Source organism: Nerophis ophidion, linkage group LG02, assembly GCF_033978795.1.
Source record: "Nerophis ophidion isolate RoL-2023_Sa linkage group LG02, RoL_Noph_v1.0, whole genome shotgun sequence".
Classification (NCBI taxonomy): domain Eukaryota; kingdom Metazoa; phylum Chordata; class Actinopteri; order Syngnathiformes; family Syngnathidae; genus Nerophis; species Nerophis ophidion.
The window spans coordinates 30,106,625-30,131,860 of NC_084612.1; positions in this window are offsets into that span (position 1 = coordinate 30,106,625).

Sequence of the window (25,236 nt, forward strand, 5' to 3'; positions counted from 1 at the left end):
CATTTCGATGCCCCGCCCTCCACCGTTTGACAAATTAAAATGTCAGTGAATGTGTCACATCAAGGTTGCCAGTTACACACCACCCTCTTCGTCTGGCAACTGCCACTGGTAAAGTTACTAAACATGTCAGACCTTAGTTAATCTAAAAGGTGTTGTTACGATTCTCAACTTGTTCATGACAGAGCCAGGAACAACACAAGGATTTTGGAGATAGAGACGATTGCTAATTTCCTCCTTGATAGGTAAGTCATGCATTTACGTTTTGTTATTACTTTTAATAAATGGAAACAGACATTTTGTAAGTAAACAATATTGTCCAATGTGATCTTGTCTAACAAAGCTAGTATGTTCGTGCAACGAATGCTCAGCATGCTCACCTGGTCAATGACACATCGACATATACGCTAACAGGAGAAATATATGCCCGTTAGCCATCCATCCATCCATTTCCTACCGCTTATTCCCTTTTGGGTTCGCGGGGGGCGCTGGCGCCTATATCAGCTACAATCGGGCAGGAGGCGGGGTACACCCTGGACAAGTCGCCACCTCATAGCAGGGCCAACACAGATAGACAGACAACATTCACACTCACATTCACACACTAGGGCCAATTTAGTGTTGCCAATCAACCTATCCCCAGGTGCATGTCTTTGGAAGTGGGAGGAAGCCAGAGTACCTGGAGGGAACACACGCATTCACGGGGAGAACATGCAAACTCCACACAGAAAGATCCCGAGCCTGGATTTGAACCCAGGACTGCAGGAGCTTCGTATTGTGAGGCAGACGCACTAACCCCTCTGCCACCGTGAAGCCCGCCCGTTAGCCAGTATGTCGAAAATATATTTTTGACAAATAAAACCTATGTGGATATGAGTAGTGACAGTGCCTATTTCTTTCTCAATATGCTGATACGCAGAGGAAATCCGTTCCAAAATTTGCACGGCTAATTGCGGTTCTGGTACTGTATGTGCATCAAACACATATGTGGTGGTATTTGCTTGGCATAATATAATGTAATGATTTTCTACTTTGTGTATTGATATGGTAGTAGGCTATATGATTTATGCGTAACGTGTTTTTGCGAAATGTGGGTTGACTCATAGAATTGCACTCTGCACTGAAAGATGGTCATGTGCGTACATGGAAGAGAATGCAGTGTCAGGTTGGATGCAACATGGAGTCATGCTGTATGAAATGTGGTGGTAATTTTACTGGCATGTCATCAAAGTAGGCCTATGTGATATATATCTCTATATATCTATATATATATATATATATATATATATATATATATATATATATATATAGATATATAGAGATATATAGATATATATATTATTATGTATAATTATTTTGATGGTGGCCTGTGGGGTCAAACTAGACATTTTAGCAGGGTAATGCCGACAATCTGTCCCGACTCCCGACAAAAATATTGCTGCATAACTTTACAAAAACATTCGGCGAATCGACATGAGTAAAATGTGGCATAATTACTTAGCAAACCATCTTGAAAGAAGCATAAAGAAGAGAAACCTACAGCGTAGGACTTGTCGATTGCCATTTGAAGTTCCTTGGAGTAGGATTCGGATTTGGCTGCGTATCTGGCAACTCTCAGTCATGGAGAGTGGGAAGGGACTACAGAAGTTTGACCGTGATTGCAGTACCATTTGTGGCCACATTACTACATATGGCACCTTTAAATATTTTTCGTGCTTCTACGGGCCACAATATTTTGATTTGAGTGTTTAAATATGCCCATCTTTTTTTGTTTTAATTTGTAAAGTTTTAAAGTGTTTTTAAATAATAAAGGCCAACTATTTTGGTTTATCTGACGTTACATAAGGTGATTTCCTGTTTTAGACACCTCGTACATATACTCAATGTGCACAATTATATAGCTTAGTTGCGCAGACCCTCAACGTGTTTGTAAAAATTCAGATTAGGGTAAGTTGTTTCTTGTTTGGGAAATATGTTAATGTCTCTTGTCTTCACATTAGCATTTAGGTTAGCTAGTGAGCTCGTGCTAGCCGGTCCGTGAGTTTATCAAAATGTGGATATAGATAAAGTTTTTTCAAATATTTTAATTTAAAATGGTAGTCGCTGTTCTTTTGAAGCCTGTTCTTGAGAGAGGTAGAATAACTGGTGAACTCAGATTGTGCATGCGCCACGTCCACAAATATTTGACTGGCAACCCACGCCACAACATCAATAGGGTCTTTAACCTTTCTAAGATTTCTTAGGAAATTCTTGTGAGAACTTGCTGCCTTTTGCAACACACGTGGGACAACACAGCTTTTCCAAGTTGCATCCAGCTGCCTTTTTCAGATGTCCCCTCTTCCTGCCATAATATATGTCACTAAAATGGCCTTTTGGAGTGTGGTGGTGGGTGGAGAGGGGGGCTATGGAACCTTTACTGCCAAGATTTATCGAAGCACACTTATGCTTACTCGGCATTCATGTACGTGAACAAACAAGTCACACACATCCTTAACACGCACATACAAATGTTTGAAGTGGGATAAATGGGAGCGATGGACTGCAGGGTCTAGGCGCGAGTGTGCGGATTGCCAGCCGAGAGTCCTGGTCTGGTCACTGCTAACACCGCTGCCATGGAGCGTTCTCGCCAGAGGGTGACGTGATGGGGCGGGAGGCGTTTGCAGTGGTGAGGTTCAACCGTGCATGCTGACATGCTCAGAGACCTGTGGAGGATATTCGCACCGCCCCTTGGCCTCTTCATCTCGTGGGTGTCAGGAGCACTCGGCCACACACATCTTATCCAAACATCGGACTCGACTCCATGACACGGCGCACCTGGTACTTCAGCTCGTCTCGAATTAGAAGGATCATGTGGAATCTTTCCTGGGCTTCAACATTAACTTTGGTTTCCATACAACTCTGAAATAACAGATTTTCATTGGAGAAGCCACACAGAATTTTGATTGTTCCCACTGCGCTGGGGCTTGATTTTCTCTGACAAGAATATGAGTGTGTTTCTGTGCTTAATGGAGCGTGACAAGCAGCCTGCTCGGTCAAACAAACCAGCCAGGCATTTTCACTCACAGGCCACTCAACGCCAGCCACTCTCGTCTTTCTCGCGCTGCCTCTCACTGTGTATTTGGAGCCTTGGAACCTTGTCTGGCTCGATGATAGAATTAGGGAGTCCTTGAACCGTGGTGATCACACTTCCTGAAGCAATTACTATTAAGAAGCAGTGGATGGGGATGAGAAGGGTGACAAGCACACTAGAAACAGCTCGAGATGCTTTCTGAAAGGGGCTGGCCACTTGTGGAAGTTGTTAGCAAATAGCATATATATGTTTTTTAAGATTACATTGGGACGGCGTGGCGCAGTGGGGAGAGTGGCCGTGCGCAACCCGAGCGTCCCTGGTTCAATTCCCACCTAGTACCAACCTCGTCACGTCCGTTGTGTCCTGAGCAAGACACTTCACCCTTGCTCCTGATGGGTGCTGGTTGGCGCCTTGCATGGCAGCTCCCTCCATCAGTGTGTGAATGTGTGTGTGAATGGGTAAATGTGGAAGTAGTGTCAAAGCGCTTTGAGTACCTTGAAGGTAGAAAAGCGCTATACAAGTACAACCCATTTATTATTTATTTACATAATACCAGAGTTTGTTCTCTTGTCCCTTGTTATCCTGTTAACACCCGGGCAAAAGCTACAATATTATAATGTTTCATTTCACATGCACTCAAAAACAGCAGAATTTAAGAGATTTGAAACTTCAATTGGGATGTTGGTAGACAAGGACAATTTCCAGTAGTCTTCAGCAGAATCCAGACGAGTAGGCAAGTTTGAGCATTCACCTGTGGAGCAAGTGTTTTCCAGCATGCCGTTTTGTGGTTACAGTTATCACTTTTGACTGCATTATCATGCGTCTTTAATGTGTCATTTTATACAGACTGGTTTAAAAAATCATGAAAGGGGACCTATGATGACTTTAGTCTGGATCGGGGGTCGGCAACCAGCGGCTCTGCCGCATCCGGCTCTTTAGTACAGCCCCAGTGGCTCTCTGGAGCTTTTTCAAAAATGTATGAAAAATTTTAAAAATGAGAGGAAAAACATACTTTTTTTTTTATGTGGTTTCTGCAGGAGGACAAACATGACACAAACCTCCCTAATTGTTTTAAAGCACATTGTTTATATTAAACATGCTTCACTGATTCGAGTATTTGGCGAGCTCCGTTTTGTCCTACTAATTTTGGCAGTTCTTGAACTCACCTTAGTTTGTTTACCTGTACAACCTTGTCCGACTTTCTAGGACATGTTTTATGCCACTTCTTTGTCTGTCTCATTTTGTCCACCGAACTTCTAAAGTTGTGCATGAATGCACAAAGGTGAGCTTTGTTGATGTTATTGACTTGTGTGGAGTGCTAATCAGACATATTTGGTCCCTGCATGACTGAAAGATAAACAATGCTAACATGCTATTTAGGCTAGCTATATGTACATATCTCGTCATTATGCCTCATTTGTAGCTATATTTGAGCTCATTTAGTTTCCTTTAAGTCCCCCTTAGTTCAATTTATATCTCATGACACACTATCTGTATGTAATCCATCTATCCATTTTCTACAGCTTATTCCCTTTGGGGTCACGGGGGTGCCTATTTCAGCTACAATTGGGCGGAAGGCGGTGTATACCCTGGACAAGTCACCACCTCATCGCAGAGTCAACACAGATAGACAGACAACATTCACACTCACATTCACACATTAGAGCCAATTTAGTGTTGCCAATCAACCTATGCCCAGGTGCATGCCTTTGGAAGTGGGAGGAAGCCAGAGTACCCGGAGGGAACCCACTCATTCACGGGAGGACATGCAAACTCCACACAGAAAGATCCCGAGGCCGGGATTGAACCCAGGACTACTCGGGACCTTCGCATTGTGAGGCAGACGCACTAACCACTCTTCCACCGGGAAGCCTCTGTATGTAATATGGATTTTAATTTTTTGCGGCTCCAGACAGATTTGTTTATATATTTTTGGTCCAATATGGCTCTTTCAACATTTTGGGTTGCCGAACCCTGGTCTATATTTAAAGTACGTCCTTGTGGTTTGTACGGTTCAGTTCAGTTCAGTTCAGTTTCAGTTTATTTCAAACATGCATACGATACAATGTAATGCATTGCACAATTCCAGGTATTTCATTACAGCACGTCCGAAAAGTAGTAGGAAGAAGCAGAGCTTATTTAATCCTACCCCTTTTCATACCATAGCAATTGTATCCAATTTCCTTGTTCTCTGTAACGGAACAGTGAACAAATAAATAATAAATAAATAATATTCCATAGTAAGCATACAAATATTAAATCCATAAATAAAAAAAATTAAAGGATTCAAGATATTCATCATAATTCTTGGTCTGTGTAGTTTGTTTGAACAGTCTCTTAAACTGAATCATATTAAAGTTGAAGTAAAAGTACTAATGATTGTCACACACACACATTTGGTGTGGTAAAATTTGTCCTCTGCATTTGACATTGGTGCTTTGTTTGATTTCTTTGGTTAATCCATTCCATAATTTAGTTCCACATACTGATATACTACAAGTTTTAAGTGTTGTACGAGCATACACATTTTTTAAATTACATTTTCCTCCAAGGTTATATTGCTCCTCTTTTGTTGAGAAGAATTGTGGTACATTATTGGGTAGCAGGCTATTGTTTGCTTTGTACATAATTTTAGCTGTTTGCAAATGCACCAAATTGTTGGATGTCAATAATTGTAATTTAATAAACAAAGGGTTTGTATGTTCTTTATATCCAACAGTATGTATTATTCTACTTGATCTTTTTTGTATCACTGTTATTGAACAAAGTGCACATTTGTTGTTGTTTCCCCATATTTCTTCACAATAACTCAAGTATGATATATATTTCATATTCCCAGGTTGCAAATGAAACCATGTCTCCTCCTCTCCAAAAGTATCATAATTTACATTTTAAAAATGTATACTGTTTAATATATATTTTGAAGTTGTCAATGCTATTTTCTCCCATACAGGGTCAAAAATAAATGTCACATGGTCACAACATTAGGTACACCTGTACACGCTGATCGATTCATTAAAAAAAGCTGCTGTTAGCAGCATTTACGTCACTACATGTCAGTGTTATGTATTTCTTGTACGGTATTTGTATGGTTTTTTCTCGTCACCCTGAGAGCTTGACCCAATGTCCAAATAAGGATGTCCACCTCACTTTGACATCACAACATAGCCAGAACAGAGGGAGCCAAAACTGCATGCAAGCACACGACAAAATGCATGAACTTTATGATTTGATGTGTTTCCATTGTTTAACATGAGTATACAACATTTTAACAAAGGTCCCCTTAAAAGCGATGTTGTCTTTAGTCGTGTACAGTTAAATGACTGCAATTTTTGTTGGTAATTTGACTTCTTTAGTCAGAATGGTTGGTGAAGTACTTCTAATTAACACTACTGTGGCCTCCAACATTAATTATAACAGATAAGGTGTCGATGCATGAGATATCTGGGAGGCTGGTTTTATTTACTGAAACGTACCACTGCGGGTTTTTTTGTATTTATTTATTTATGTGACAGGGACAGTACATTTAAACATTGCTACCCATAAGTAATCAATGTCAAAGTACATAAGACCTCTAACCACAGGATAATTTGCAACCCTCGTCCCTGGTTTTAAAGAAAGGTTTTTAAAGAAGAGTTGAGATAAGTAAAAAACACATACAACAGGTAAATAAGGAATACGTACAAAATACAAATAAATAAAAAAATAATTGGCCCCATTTGTCCATACTACATCTAATTCTAATCCTCACACTTCTGATTTTCCTTAAGTGTGGAGAAAATTTTAATATCCGACTGGCGAAGAATTCCACAAATAGTCTAAATTTTCCCATGAACAAGAGTTTGACACCTGTGATGTAAAGCTTTTACATCTTGAGAATGATGATATGTTCCAATATTGCATTAAATTTATTAAATCATGAGAGTCCTGGTTATCTACCACAGTCCTTTAAAACAACAGCCATGACTCTCCTCTCCTGCACTCCTTGTCAAGGATGCCTCATGCCAGAGTTTTGCAGACCCTCATTTTATCCCAACTTCATAGTCCTAATGACAATTTCAAGCATAAACCAGCTGTTTATTTTTGGAATGGTCTGTGTTAAATCTAATTCGTGCATGATGGGTGCTGGGAGAACTCGGAATCCCCTGCAGCTTTGGAGGAGGAAGAGGAGGTATGTGACCCCTGGAGGTCAGCAGTCCCCTCTCCCAGGTTACAGGGGCTCCTGCACAAGGGCTGGGCCGGGGTCACAGGTCAGTCTGCTCGCTCATTCTACCCTGCCCTGGCGCCTGCCGGCACAGCCCTCAATTTGTAAAGCGGTACAGGGTGACCCCAGAGGGCCTCTCCTGGCTTCCCTGGCCAAACACAGGTCTTAAACACTACCAGCCTCCCCCAAATTCCCCTCTCCCCTCAGCCCCCACCGCCATCCCTAACCAAGGCTCGAAGTCAAACACACACACTCAGCACCAATACGTCCTTAATAAGAGGAATTACCCCGGGCATGGACAGCAGAGGAGAGGAGGGGGAGCAGGTATGCCGCCGTCTCCGCCTCATTACTCAGTGGATTTATGTAGGATAATATGCCCTGTGTGTAGTGGCGCGCTTGGACGCTTAACTTTTTGACCTGCGCTGTAGAGAAGTAAATTAATAAATACAAAGCTAAGCTGGCGAGAGGAAGAAACTCATAAAGACGAATTAGCAAATTACCTCACAAGCCTTTAGCTTCATATCTACTTCTGAGTCAGCTGCCGCACCATACATTCTTTGGTATGGTGACATTAACAAAGAGCTACAGTATTCTAACTACTCGAGAACCTAGATTCAGGTTGCTAAGGTCACTTTCAGCAAGGATTGCTTGGGTGCATGACACTAGTCGGCACAGATATGTACATGCAGGTAAATTACTGGTAAAATGCATGCCTTGTGGTTGCATTGATAGATTGTTCTTCTTTGAAATGACTCTGACAGCCTCAACATGGCAACCATATGCCAGGGTGTGGTTCCCACGTGTACAGTTGGGAACAGGAGATGAAAAGGAGGCCCGGGCAGGGACATGGCGGTGGGTTGGAGGGTGTCCTAATCCACCCACACCCCACCCAACCCAATGTCCCGTCATGTCCCAGACTCCGGGGGCTCCGCACGGGCTGCTGAGAGTCTGAGCTGGGGTCTGATTCGGCCCAGCTGGAGGAAGCGGGCGATCAGAGTTCAGTTGGTGCAGACAGAAGTAAAGTAAACAGCCGTGGTCATTGGGCAGGCCGTTAGCAGGCCTCGGACAGATGAGCAGGGGGCCCGGGAGGACCACACACATGCTCATAGAGGCAAGACCACACAGGGGCCGGGGCTCAGGGGCCTACACATGCTAACACACGCCCCATCGGCAGGGCTCCCCTGTGGACGAAAGCATGCTGCAGGTCAGGGTGGAGCAACATGGAGGAGAACGGTGGAACAACACACTGGTACAAAGATAGTTGGTACAGTACCTCCTCCATGACATGCCCAGCAAACTGACAGTTCTGATGCAGCAACTACAAAGTGCAATCCGGAGGAGATTCCAAAGTATGCGGTTCTTCCACTGCCAAGTCATAAAGTTCACATTAGAGAGTCTCCATCAGCTGGGATGTTACAAAGTAAAATTACAAGTTGTGGCAAGAATGTGTTTTATGATCGTGGTTTGTGTTCTAAAACGCCTCAACAGGGAGCGCGGCTACATTGAAGGAGTTAAACTGTTGTTTAATTATTGGTTTAGGCCAGAGATTGAGGCCATAGAATGAAAATAAAGCAATACAGTCGAACTTCTAAAGTGAGGTCTCACAAAAAAACAGATTTGTTTTTCCTTTGTTATTGTGACTTTTTTGCAACACTTTTTTTCTGCAACATGGACCAAAATTGACAAGGCGTGTCATGAGAAAACGAAAGCGCGGCGAGAAAAATAAATAAATACACCAAAACGTGCGTGAAGTAAGCGGACTCACATTAAAAGACTTTAGTGTCAACATTGGCAGTTGTTATCCAAGTCAGTGTTTTGTTTAATTTGACATTTTACTACTGAGAGTAGCAAACTTATTTATATTTTATATTTATGTAATGTCAATGTTAAAAACTGAGATGTGTAAGTATCTTTACATTACACTTTTGTCAGTAAAGTTAATACATGTTTCCAGTATGTTCAAGTAAAGAATGTTCAACAGGTACCTTAAACATATCTGCACACTTAAAGGGTCCCTCTAATGCTAACAATATTGGCACTTATTTCAAAGTTATGGCCATAAAAATTATGTATTTGGGTCAAATTTGCCCCCAATATAGAAGATTCCTAGATATGGTCACAATAAAATCGATTACCATTTACTTTGATTTTGTTCCCTACTTTTTAAAGAACCCATTAAATACAAATTTTAAAAGATCATTCAAAACAAGTTTTGCTTTTATTTGGTCAAAATGACATTGCATACACAGCATCTTACTCTTGGCAAAATTCTATTTTGTATAATGTTCTTTTTGGGCAGATATAAATTGTACATTTAATGGAATAATTAAACAACAACTAAATTCAAGAGCTTAGTCTAGGAAGCAATACTGTACCTCTTAAATAAAAGACTTCTGTTAACAACAATGTAATATTGCACATTGTATGAAAATAAATAATGATATCCAACATTGAGATTACTAAACAGAAAACTTAAAACCTTTGTCTTGAATAAAAATATTCTGTAAATATATAAACATTTAGTATAATACATTATATGTACATAAATCACCAAGTAAAATATATATTTGAAATATAGTCTCCCTCTGCCCTTCTTTCTGTGATCCCCTCCAAACCCCTCACACACACGCACACGCACACACACACACACACACACACACACACACACACACACACACACACACACACACACACACACACACACACACACACACACACACACACAGACTGCATTATTTCTTATTCTGTATTTATCTATTCATCTATCTTCCACACTGCGTCTTTAGCCAGCTAATCTTGGTCTTGCTAAATCACCCTATGTTTTTTATTTATTTATTATTTCTCACTGTCCTCCTTTATTGCCTATTTATTAATGCCTTTCTTAATATCTGTAGGGACCTGAGTCCATATTTGGTATCGTATATGTGCAAATGAGTATAAGTATGAGAAATAAACATTCTCGACTCCTTGAATTGAATCATCCATCCATTTTCTACCGCTTATCCCTTTCGGGGTCGCGGAGGCTGCTGGAGCCTATCTCAGCTACAATCGGGCGGAAGGCGGTGTACACCCTGGAAAAGTCGCCCCTTCATCATGTAAATGATTCCACCACGATCCTGTTCGCCTCATAAATAGTTGTATTTCACGCACTCAGCTTGGATACTTGTTGGGCTCCTGTCTTGTTCAAACACTTTGCCGTGTACACTCAATTGTTCTACGCCTGTTGCCGCAAAACCAAAGAACAAATAACCCTTTTCTGTTCTTTGGAAAACATGTTAGGATTAGCATTTGCCATGTTTTGCCAGGGGGACAGTGCAAACTATGGAAGCTCTTGAGGAGAAAAAAAGAGGTGAAAAAAAGTATTAGTTTTAATTTTTTAAATTGTCTGCAACAAAAAACTGGAATATATTGATAAAATCGATATATCGCCCAGGTCTATAGTATAGACACATCATTATTTTAGGCTTCTTTCAGCACATTTTAGAACGAAAAAATATAAACGCAACACATTTATTTTTGCACCCATTTTTCACGAGTTGAACTCAAAGATCTAAAACTTTTACTATATACACAAACCAAAGACCAATTCCAGATTTGTGAACAAATACTGTTCACAAATCTGTCTAAATCTGTGTTCTTGAGCCAAATTTTCCATCCCACCTCGAAAGTGTGGCATATCAAGATGCTGGTTAAACAGCATGATTATTTTACATTTGTGTTTGCCGTGCGATGAGGTGGCGACTTGTCCAGGGTGTACCCCGCATTACGCCCGATTGTAGCTGAGATAGGTGCCAGCGACCCCAAAAGGGAATAAGCGGTAGAAAATGGATGGATTATTGTACAGATGTGCCTTAGGCTGCCCACAATAAAAGGTCACTCTGAAATGTACAGTTTTGCTATGTGGGGGGTCTGCTGGGGTCACAAAAGCAGTCAGTGACTGGTGTGACCACCATTTGTCTTACGCAGTGCAAAACATCTCCTTTACATTGAGTTGATCAGGCTTATCGGAGCCTGCGTTGGTCCACTCCTCTTCAATGGTTGTACCAAGTTGCTGGATACTGGGAGGAACTGGAACACGCTGTCATATATGCCGATCCACGATGACATCAGCAAACCACTCTCCCACATGACGCCACACACGCTGTCTGCCACCTGCCCTGAACAGTGAAAACCGGGATTCATCCGTGAAGTGAACACCTCTCCTATGTGTCAGACGCCATTGAATATGACCATTTGACCACTCAAGTCGGTTACGACAAAGAACTACAGTCCGGTCGACACGCTCCAAAAAATAACTTCCCTGAGACATTTTGTCACAGTTTGTACAGATATCATTTGGTTTTGCAACCCAATTGTTGCAGCAGATTTCCGAGTGGTTGGTCTCATACAATCATGCAGGTGCACCTGCTGAATGTGGAGATGCGAGGCTGGTGTGGTTACATGTGGTTTGCCGTTGTGAGGCCAGTTGGATGTACTGCCAACTTCTGTGAAACGCCTTTGGAGATTAACATTCAATTCTCGGGCAATATCTCTGGTGGACATTCGTGCAGTCAGCATGCCTACTGCATGCTCCATCAAAAAATTGCGACATCGGTGGTATTGTGCTGTGTGACAAAACTGCACATTTCTGAGTGGCCTTTTATTGTGAGCAGCCTAAGGCACACCTCTACAATAACATGCTGTTTAATCAGCGTCTTGATATGCCAGACCTGTGAAGTAGGATGGATTATCTTGGCAAAGCAGAAATGCTCACTAACACAGATTTAGACAGATTTGTGAACAATATTTGAGAGAAATTGGTCTTTGGTGTACATATTAAAGTTTTATATCTTTGAGTAAAGAACAATGGGAGCAAAAATAAGTGGTGCGTTTATATTTTTGTTCACACATACAGTATATGAATATATATATATATATATATATATATATATATATATATATATGTATATATATGTATATATATATATATATATATGTATATATATATATATATATATATATATATGTATATATATATATATATATATATATATATATATATATATATATATATATATATATATGTATATATATATACATATATATATATATATATATATATATATATATATATATATATGTATATATATATATATATATATATATATATATATATATATATATATATATATATATATATATATATATATATATATATATATATATATATATATATATATATATATATATATATATATATATATATATATATATATATCTATATATATATATATATATATATATATATATATATAACCCGGCCCCTGGCAAAAATATTTTTAACCCATTGTGGCCTCCGGGTCAAAAAGTTTAGAGAGCCCTGCTTTAAATGTTCTATCCTAAATATGTGAGACAATAATTACATAACAAGTATTCTATCAATTGTTGATTCTGTAACTCTCTCTCTGAAAGAGAAATACACTATAATGAGATGGCAAACACATTAACACATGAAAGCTAAACACAAATAAGTATACCACACGGACACGCTCTCCCTTTCTCTCTCTCTCTCACCATCAGTCTCTTGCTTTATCTGGACAGTGTCAGAATGACCCATGGGAGAGGCAGCACACTTGTGCGTGTGTGTGTGCGTGTGTTCACATGTGTGTGTGTGTGTGTGCGTGTGTTCACATGTGTCTGTGTGTGTGCGTGTGTTCACATGTGTGTGTGTGCATGCGTGCACTTGCGTGTTTGTGTGTGTGTGTGTGTATGGGTGGAGTGGGGAGTAATGCTCTCAATCACAATTACTCCTTACTGCCACCAGTAACGCTGCCTGCCTAGATGCAGACACACACACACACACACACACACACACACACAATTACAGAGAAAAACACAAGGTCAGCATTTTCGCTCCAAACACTTGATGTAATACAGCAAGATCTGACTTTCAAGTTCAAGCTCACCTTCACTAAGGATCTACAGCAGCTGTCGGTGGGATCAGTTGGACGCTGGGCCAGGCTGCACCATCTGCCTGCTTACAACACACACCCATGTGTGTATCCGCACCCTGCCTCCCTCCTCTTTCATCGCTTATCGCTACATTTAATACCGCATTTGTGATAACGAATGACAGGTAGCCGGGGCTGCAATCGCTCCCCCTCTGGCTTTTATCTCATAATGGTACGAGCTGCATTCTTCCATACAACACATGGCTCTGCAATTTCTCATTCGGCCTTGTCACCGGGTGGGCAACCTACACAGAACCCATTTTCCAATCGGTAAAAAAACTGAAGATGAGCAATACGTGTAAGATTTGCAGGAAAAATGCAAGTCACTGTATGGTGATACGGCCAAAAATCTACAGTATTTCGGGATATATATATATCACAATATATTATTTAGAAGTAGAAAGGAAAATAACTATTTTAAAACAGGTTACAAAAGCCCCTATTTTTTGTTGCTGTTGGATGCGGTAACCTATTGTGTCATTTAGTTTGTAAACAAAGGCAATTAAAAACAATTTGGTGATAAAAAAAAAAGAAATATCAATCTACTCATTGCAGTAAAGACCACAAACCAGGGGCATCCAACAAAATGTTTTTGGGAGGCAACATTTCCAGAAAGCTAAGGACCGTGGGCCCTTCACTATTAATTGTATTTTCTTATATTCCAGAGAACCAGCATCCTCTACAGTAGACATTTGAAATGGTTCTATTTATTTTTTCAGAGTTACAGGAGTGCTCTGCTGATTTTAAGGACCTTTTGCAAAAAAGCTGGTCAAAGACCATCTCTATAACAGTACTGTAGTGTCTTTAAGAATCTGCTGCAAAAATGGGAGTGTCCTACAATTTTTTAAACTGGACTCGCGTGCCACCTGTTGGATAGCCAAAATGATGAAAAAGAGAGGATCTATGATGGAACCTTTAGGAACACCACTCTTATAACTAAAGAAGTTAAACACATGAATACTGACTGCCTCTGAAGTAAAAAACAAAACAAAACTATAGCAACATATTAGTTACATAAATCCCGATACAAAAACTCTTCCAAGTAAGAATGGACTTAAAGGGATAGCTTGAGAAATGCCTAAGTTATGTAAATCACAAAATTGGACCCCAGTGTTTAATGTTTGCTTGAAAGGTTAAAATATCAATGCAAGAATATGCAGATGTGTTTACAGTGCCTCTAACAGGAGCACTCAAATGTTTGTAGGAATTTGCTGCAAAAATATTTGTCCCACAACTTTTGAAGTGAACTCGGTGTGTTATTACAGTTAAATAGCCTTGCCAATACTGATACTAGACTTGGTATCGGCATACTTGCCAACCTTGAGACCTCTGAATTCGGGAGATGGGGGCTGGGGCGGTAGCAGGGGTGTATATATATATATATATATATATATATATATATATATATATATATATATATATATATACAAATGTTTTATATATATATATATATATATATACAAATGTTTTATATATATATATATATATATATATATATATGTATATATATATAATTATCTTCGACCCAACTCTCTCGTTTGAGTCACACATTAAAAGCGTTACTAAAACGGCCTTCTTTCATCTCCGTAATATCGCTAAAATTCGCTCCATTTTGTCCACTAACGACGCTGAGATCATTATCCATGCGTTCGTTACGTCTCGTCTCGATTACTGTAACGTATTATTTTCGGGTCCCCCCATGTCTAGCATTAAAAGATTACAGTTGGTACAAAATGCGGCTGCTAGACTTTTGACAAGAACAAGAAAGTTTGATCATATTACGCCTGTACTGGCTCACCTGCACTGGCTTCCTGTGCACTTAAGATGTGACTTTAAGGTTTTACTACTTACATATGAAATACTACACGGTCTAGCTCCAGCCTATCTTGCCAATTGTATTATACCATATGTCCCGGCAAGAAATCTGCGTTCAAAGGACTCCGGCTTATTAGTGATTCCTAAAGGCCAAAAAAAGTCTGCGGGCTATAGAGCGTTTTCCGTTCGGGCTCCAGTACTCTGGAATGCCTTCCCGGTAACAGTTTGAGATGCTACCTTAGTAGAAGCATTTAGGTCTCACCTTAAAACTCATTTGTATACTCTAGCATTTAAATAGACCTCCTTTTTAGACCAGTTGATCTGCCGCTTCTTTTCTTTTTCTCCTCTGTCCCCCCCTCCCTTGCGGAGGGGGTCCAGTCGGATGGCCATGGATGAAGTACTGGCTGTCCAGAGTCGGGACCCAGGATGGATCGCTCGCCTGTGTATCGGTTGGGGACATCTCTACACTGCTGATCCGACTCCGCTTGTGATGGTTTCTTGTGGACGGGACTCTCGCTGCTGTATTGGATCCGCTTTGAACTGAACGCTCGCGGCTGTGCTGGGTCCACTATGGATAGAACTTTCACAGTATCATGTTAGACCCGCTCAAAATCCATTGCTTTCGGTCTCCTAGGGAGGGGGGGTTGCCCACATTTGTGGTCCTCTCCAAGGTTCTCATAGTCATCATTGTCACCGACGTCCCACTGGGTGTGAGTTTTCCTTGCCCTTATGTGGGTTCTTCCGAGGATGTCGTAGTCGTAATGGTTTGTACAGTCCTTTGAGACATTTGTGATTTAGGGCTATATAAATAAACATTGATTGATATATATATATATACATATATATATATATATATATATATATATATATATATATATATATATATATATATATATATATATATATATATATATATAAATATATATATATATATATATATATATATATATATATATATATATATATATATATATATATATATATATATATATATATATATATATATATATATATATATATATATATATATCTCGATTGGATTATCCAGAGAATAGTGCTCGATACCTCAATCATCAGTTCTGTAGAGATGAAGTAGTCTTGTGATTTTTCCCACACCTATATATATATATATATATATATATATATTTGTATATATATATATATATATATATATATATATATATATATATATATTTGTATATTTGTATATATATATATATATATATATATATATATATATATATATATATATATATATATATATATATATGTATGTATAAATAATCCGTTCATGAATGAGTATATCCTTTCGGCCACCGTGTTTAAGGAGAAGTCTGATCTACAAAATTTGCAGGTAGCATACCTCGTCCCCTTCGAGCTGTCCTGGATGAACTGAAATTATTTTTTTCCAATCATTTTGGAACTTGCAAGCGTACTTCTTCTTCTTACTCGTCGTTGCCATGTCTCTTTTTCGTTCTTCTACTTTGTCGCTGTTATGTTTTTGGACATTACTACTTGTCGTAGTTTTGAAGCAATGTATGATGGGAATCCATATGTTATGTGTCAGTGAATTAATGTGCCGGCTGGATTAAACACACGCTGAGAAATAGCTCTGTGCTTGCCTACTTTATGGCTTATAGATAAACCTATGGATAACGGAGACATTTATAATAGTTTCCTTTTCAGGTGAGAGAGGACAGTAAAGGCAGTGCCTTTAAGGCACGGCCCCAATATTGTTGTCCGGGTGGAAATCGGGAGAAATTCGGGAGAATGATTGCCCCGGAAGATTTTCGGGAGGGGCACTGAAATTTGTGAGTCTCCTGGGAAAATTGGGAGGGTTGGCAAGTATGGGTATCGGTAATGTTAATATTTGTATCAATCCAATCCGCTCACCCCTGTTTACGTTCAAAAGCTCTTGCTTATTGGTTAGCTACACTTTTTGGTATCCTCCAACAATGTGTAGTGTCCTCCAGCGATAATGATACTTTGAAGAAACACAGTTTTGTTTAAGTCCATGAAGGGGAGAATTTGTGATTTAAAAGCTGCACTGTGTAGGGACATTAGCCGCTAGCTTGCTATTGAGGATGCTATTTTCCATTGATGACACTTTTTTTGCTTATCGTCGTCATCAACATGCATTATCACAATATAACGGCAGCATTAGAAGCTCTATCGACAGCCAAATTTCTCTCATTTATATCGTATGTCATCTAAATCCTACTTGTCAGCATGAAGCATTCTTGGACTGCTTCAAGTCTGTCTGTCTCAAAAGAATCTAAGCTAATTAAACTCCGAAATCAACGCTAATGTTGGCGTTTTCCTGACTCACAGTGTCGGGGTCAGAATTGGCAAAGACACAAGGAGAGTTCATTGTCTGGGCAGGAGGCGAGGTCAGGTAGCGTATAAGCGGCCATGTCTGAGGGAAAGGGAACAGATCTCAGAGGGTAGAAGCCAACAGAGGTGACCGAGTTTGGGTCAGGGTGGTGGGAAGTGTTTTGAGGAGGCTTTAATGCTGATATGTGGAAGCAGAGATTTTCAGTCCTATAGCTTCTTATCTGCTGTTAAGGAGCTGATGAAGGTCACAGAGTGGTGAAATATGGCTGTCAGGTACCAGGGAAGTTTAACACAGACTCCTTCCTGCCCTGCCACAAGAGCGTCTGGGTCCTCCAAGGGTGACAGGATGGGGGTCATGCCCTGTGCAGGCTGACGGGAGTTTCTCACGCATGTTCACACACTACAAACTTAACACAGCTCTATAAAATATGATGAGTCAGGAGTTTCTGAGATAAGGAAAAAAAATGTGACTATAATTTCTCAGAGAATTTAACATATGCAATACCTATCTATAGTGGAATAAGTGTTTTTACCTTACTCTAGAAATTACAACATGTCCATTTCCTGGGGGTTTTGTCCATGTCCCATAAACACACTGCGGTTGAAGATTGTTGTCCTTTAATTTAAATCTGTCTATTATAAAATACAACACAAAGTTAAGATACACTGAATTTTGTTGTCAAACTTCAATGAAAAACGTTTTTCGAATCAATTTTGGGACCTCAAAAATGCAAAATGGTTCATTCCCAATTCTGGTGGGGAAAATCCAGCTTCTACGAAAAGTCAGAGAAGCTCACCTTTGTCGCTTCAGACACAGCGCCAACATTTTGAAACCAGAATGAGGTGATTAAAGAAAGGTAAAAATAGGACGAATCTAATTTTTGGCAGCATCGGACATAGTTATGTTTAAGTTTCACTTTTACATTTCATACAGTAGCACATACTGTATGGTAGGTTCAAGGAACCGTGATTAAAGCTATAAACAGAGGCGCAGCTTGATATTATATACACGAGGCTTGACTCCCAGTAGATCAATATTATCCATTAATGATAATCATACATTGTTAAAGTTTTTTTTTCCCCAAATAAAATCTTTGAGAAATTACAAGCTGCATGCAAATCCTTATCAATATTTGTAAATGTGTTTTGAAACACAATTTCAACCAAATTAGGTCAATGTTTTTTTTTCTTGATGCATGTAAACATACTGAATGTGTAATGCAGTGATGTTAGTGTAGGTTCAGGTTTGTGTGACGGCCCTTCATGAGTCGTCTAATAACTATAATTTAAAGTAAAGTAAAAAAGGGGCCACAAACAAAATGTTGCATTCATGCATTCTCCTGCAGTATATATATATATATATATATATATATATATATATATATATATATATATATATATATATATATATATATATATATAGATATAGATATATATCTGTATATATATATAGATATATATATATCTGTATATATATATATATATATATATATATATATATATATATATATATATACAGTATATATATATATATATATATATATATATATATATATATATATATATATATATATAATAGAACCCACACACACCTGCAGCTGAAACATATGGCCTGCTTACAGCCATAGTGAACAAAATATAGTGAGGAAACAAATTCAAAAGTGCTACAGAATGACAAATAAATAAATAAATGATCGACTGTAATGGTCAATAATATATATTTTTTTAAATATCGCTATGGGCTGCAAACAGTAGTTGATGACATTACAATTACATTTATCTGGTCTGGTATGCGCTATGGTCAGTTTTTTTCCTGACCAAAATAAGTTTTTGATTCATCCATATATTTTTTCATTCAATTTCAATACCACTTCCTCTAATTCAGGTCACATGTTAGCTAGTTGGAGCCTACACTTCAGTAGGTGTTGACAAATACACAAATGAGCTGAAGCTTTTCTTCTTTAATAAAAAGAACTAACTGTTGATAAATGGCAAGCTATGTTTTTATGTATGATTATTTATTTTAGAATGATTCTCTCAGCATACAACATTTTAAACATTAAAATAATGCATAGTACATAATCATTTAGAAATATATTTTTTAAAATTGGATAAATTTAACATTAGTTTAAATAAAATGATAGTTGTTATACAAAAATGTAAAAAATTATTTTTGTACCAAAATCCTGTCAAGTGAAATTGTTCTATCAAATGTTATGCAATGTTAAAAAAATGCATAAACAAATCTTGACACAGAAATCCAAATATTTGAGAGCATGGCCTCCAATAGACATCAGAGGCATCGCTGGCTGAGTCTGGCTGAAAGTTGAAAGACTTTGGCTACGATTCCTCTATTGTTTGATGGAACAGGAGCCTCTTAGCGGCTCCTTTATGAGACTTGCACGTAGGCCACTTCCCTTTAACCCCTTGACATCCCCCAAGCTTGTCCTCTGGTTCCACTTCGGAAGAGGTGGACCGACTGCTGTGCAAGGGGAGTCCAGCTTGTGACTCATTTGCCAACATGGGACAATAACAAGAACACATCAGAACATGTCTGATATAATATTGATAAAATTATGTTATTATGTTTAATCATAACTTAAAGAGTGTGCAGGCAAAAAATTCATATAAATGATTATGCAATGACAATTTTTTAAACCTCTCGTTAGCAGACGGAGCACGCGGTCGGAACCGTTTTAAATCTGGTGAAAACCATGGATTTTTCTCAACTATTACTGACATGGGATTTTTTTTTTTTTTTTCACGGAATAAATGCATGAATATAAACACAAATAAATTATTGAGGTTCTATTAAGGTGTATAGTTTAGAATTGTTTGGATTTGGTGGAGATCACGTGCAGAGTGACATGCTATGAAAATAGTGATGTATCCATTTTATTTTATATAGTTTTTGTATTTTTTTTGCAGGTGATATGACCTAAATGTGTATTAAAAAAAAATGGGTGCATTTAATATATTGACAGTTTAATCAACATAGGACCCAGGTTAAACCCTTGGCACAGAAATGAGGAACACCATTAAGTTCTTGTTTATCCTTTTCTATGCGTTAGTTGCTCTGTCTAGTTCACTACCAAGGAGATTCGCACGGTTTATGACAGACACTTGATGCATGAAACTTTTAAAGTTTGTGCTGAAAATAGAACCAACGCACACCCGCAGCTGACACATATGGCCAGTTTACAGCCATAGTGAACAAAATAGATGTGTCTAGTTATTTGACATTTTTATCAGTACTTTATTAACCATCTAGGGACATTCACTTTAATTATTCTCAAAGCCAAGCAAGTATTTGAAGTGTACATGTATTATTATTTTATATATATATATATATATATATATATATATATATATATATATATATATATATATATATATATATATATATATAAATATTTTTTAGCTCAAATTACTCAATAAACTTTGGTCCTAAATATGTAATGTTTTTTCTTTAATGTTGACCCTTGTGAAGACTTTATGATGATAATGTCACAAGTTTCAATGAGTACAACAACTAATGTTATGCAAATGTAAACTAATTGGAAATGGAGACATAATTTAAATAAAAGTTCATACGTTAAATTAAAAAAAGCATTACATGTTTGGTATTTTTGTTTAGAGCTAAAGTTGATTCAGAGATTTGAGCAAAATAAGAAAAAAGTAAAAAAAAAAAAGGAATCACTTTTATTTCGTATTTGCCATTGGAGTATTGTCGAATAACTGCCAGTCAGACAGGGGTGAAAAAATTGGACATTTAAATTAAAAAAAAAATCTAAAAAAATAAATAAATAAAAATCACAACAAAAATCATAGCCAAGATACAGCAGAAACTTACTTAATTTATAAAAATGTCAACATCTATCACCTGAGGGTGAAGTTATATATATATATATATATATATATATATATATATATATATATATATATATATATATATATATATTGTGCTCAAAACTGTTACCAAGTTTTGAGCAAAAAAATAGGGTAAAACCTAAAAAAAAAAAAACATTTTGCATTCTGACTTGAAAATTATATTTGTTGCATAATACTGTGGTATTATTAACATTTTGAAAAAAAAATTATGTACTTTTTTTAACAAAATTTTTCAAATGCTTTTTATTACTATTGTTCTTTGTTAAGTCTTCATTATTTGGAGTTAAGGAGCAAAGGCTGATCCTTAAAAGTTCACATGACTTTACATGATTTATAGAAAAAAGTTAGAGGCCTCCAATGCTAAAATCCATGAATTAACTAAAATAGATACTGCATATGTAAACACCATCCATCCCATCCATCCATTTCCTACCGCTTATTCCCTTTCGGGGTCGCGGGGGGTACATTAAAACAGGTGTGGTCCATTTTTGTTTTTGAATGTTAGTTTACCTACTGTATTTACGAGAGGACACAAGCACTTTAAAAGTGTGCGTAACATTCTTCCTTCCCTCTAGAGGGCGTTAACACACCTAGACGATCCGTGGGTCAAGGACTCAAAACAAGCCGATAGCATGCACATTTTTTTGTGATTTAAGTGTTTTCATTGAAGCACGGACTTAATAAAATTTAAAAAGTTTCACACGTTGCTGTTAAAAAGATTGTGCCTGCTTGCTTGTGTCTCTCACACACACGTTCAATGGCCGGGTCATCGTTCAGAGACACGTTAGGGTGTCTGTTGCCCTTTCGCATTTTTTCACATATCTGCTGCACTAAATGCTCATAATTGATGCATCTGTCTGTCAGCTCACGGCACATGATTGCGCTAAAACGGTCCTGCAAGAAGAGAAGGTGGGGTGGAGAGACTTAGGCCGAGCAATAGTCTCACTGAGCCCTTATATCTAATGATTTGGGGTCCCGGGGTCTTGGGCTGCACGGCTGTGTGGTCCTGAGCAGACACAGCAGGCTCAGTGAAAGGCAGCCCCCCACTCCCCCTCTGGGACAGAAACAACATTCATTCTCCAGATCAAATGGCAGCATAACACTGGCGTCCACATCAGATCTCGCCCCGGCATAAAAGAGCTGTTATGTCACTCAATATGGGAGGGAACAAGATTTTTGGAAAACACACGGGGTCAATGCAAACACCTTCATCAAGTGCAGCCAAGTCAGGGACTGCACTCATTTCACTTTGGAGATTGTTAATTGCTGCAGTCTTTCTCCTTCATCTATTAATAGAACGTGCAATGGAATACTGTGGAATCCAGAGATGGAATAAAAGCCAAGGGGATCTGAGTGATTGCTACTATAAAACGTCTCCCAGGCCTTGTAGAGCTGTAAAGGACCAAGCAGAGATAGTGGGACAGGCCTGTTCTCAGGCTGCAAACATTCGCCTGGCTGCCTTCAACGCAGCTCCGTCTCGTCACTTTTTCCCTCGTATCGTCCTCGTTTTTCCTCTCTCGCTGTTTCTCTTTGCTCTCGTCTTTTTCTTACCTCTTGTTTAGTGCTTTGTCTCTCTGTGGATCTTCAGGCCCATAAGGCATGCACGACACGTTTGACAGGGCTATTTAAGGATGTGTGTGGGGTTAAGACAGAAGTCTGCATGGGGAAACAGTAACCAGAATATGTCCCCCGGAAGGTGCTGGATGGGTTCACAGGGACTCAGGACTGTTCTGTGATCCATCATGGAGCAGAGAGTTCAACAACACGAGTACCGTCATTCACAAACCAACGTGAATCTTATGAAACTATACAATATGTATCACTACATTGGTTATGGTTAAAATGAATTTGTTTCAGACAGGTTTAGCATAAAGAACATCATTTGGTTGCATTTTCACATTTCAACATAACTGAAAAGGAGTAGGAAGAAGCAAAGCTTATATTTAATTCATACCCAAGTCCTTGCTTGTTACTGATCACCCATTCAGACCATAACCCTTACATGTTTAACTTGAAGAGGTACAATTATGTAAAACCAACTTTTCTTACATGTTGGTACCGGTTTTTGTGTAATTAAGATCGGCATAAATCCCAAAAATCTGAAATCATGAAAGATTATGAAACAATCTTGCCTTCTTCCAACCCTGCTCTAAACGAGCAGTTTGGAATTTGGGCCTTTAGTGACATATTTTTCCTTAGTTACGTCAGCGGATTAGGGTTGGATCATATTCGGTACTATACCGCCTCTGAAAAGGGAAAAAGGACGCTTTTTGGCTTAAAAACTAACGATAAAAGTGTAGTTATAACACCTAATCGCCCTCAGGAAGAGGTGCTTTAAGACATGGCTAGCATACTCGCAGCTAAAGTCCAGCCCCATTCAGCAATGTTTTAGCCTACTCCTAAATCACTAATTCTCGCCTCCATGGCGACAAATAAAACACGTTTCTTACAAGTATCATCCCTGCAGGACGAGGAATGTACACAAACGCCATTGGTGGATCTACACCTAACAGCCACTGTAATGATACCAAGTACAGGACTGTATCTAGTCGATGCTACTATGATTACGTTTTTAAAATGTATATTATGTTTATTAACTTAGGAAATATGTCCATGGACACATTAAGACTTTAAATATGACCAATGTATGATCCTGTAACGACTTGGTATCGGATTGATACCGAAATGTCTGGTATCATCTAAAACTAATGCAACGTATCAAACAACAGAAGACTAAGTGATTATAACATTTTAACAGAAGTGTAGAACATGTTACAAGACAGGGGTCGGGAACCTTTTTTGTTGAGAGAGCCATACAAGCCAAACATTTTTAAAAGTATTTCAGTGAGAGCCATATCATTTTTTTTATTTTTAACACTGAATACAACTATATATGCGTGCATTTTTAAGAAAGACCAACATTTTTAGAGTATCATAAGTCTCTTATTCTTTTTAATAACATTGTTATTCTGAGGCTAACCATCCATCCATCCATCCATCTTCTTCCGCTTATCCGAGGTCGGGTCGCGGGGGTAGCAGCCTAAGCAGGGAAACCCAGACTTCCCTCTCCCCAGCCACTTCGTCTAGCTCTTCCCGGGGCTAACCAACAATAAATAAATTACTTCTTACCATTAATGCGACTTCTTGAACAGGTGCAGTAGAGACCGGATGGATGGATGGATGAAAATGCATGAGAATGTTTTATATTTTGTAGGTTATTTTTGACACTGTAATTACCAGTGGAATTATTCATTACTTATCGTGTTAAGCAATGTCAGCTAAGATTTATCCGAGAGCCAGGTGCAGTCATCAAAAGAGCCACATCTGGCTCGAGAGCCATAGGTTCCCTACCCCTGTTACAAGAGAAAGTAAGCAGATGTTAACAGTAAATGAACAAGTACAATAGATTAATAATTAATTTTCTACCATTTGTCCTTAATCATTTTTACAAAATAATAGAATGGAAAATGAGACAATATGTTACTGCATACGTCAGCAGCTAAATTAGGAGTCATTGTTTGCCTACTTACTATTAAAAGACAAGTTGTTTAGTATGTCCACTATTTTATTTAAGGACAAACTTGCAATAAGAAACATTAGTGTAATGTACCCCAAGATTTTCGGTAAAATAAAGCCAATAATGCAATTTTTTGTGATCCCTTTTATTTAGAAAAGTAACAAAAAGTCCAAAAAGTATCTAAATAATTTTGGTACCGGTACCAAAATATTGGCATTGGGACAACACCACAGCGGATATATCCGTATATGGTATAGATTTACTAAAAGTGCTTTGCGTGAGTATGCCATGTAGTCCAAAGTTGTAGTCAAGTTCCTTATTTTTCTCTCTTCTCTTGTTGTGGGGCAAACTGGCCCGTACATGCACATCCATTTGCCGTTGTTGACATTTCTAATAATAAAAAAAAGTAGTTCTAACT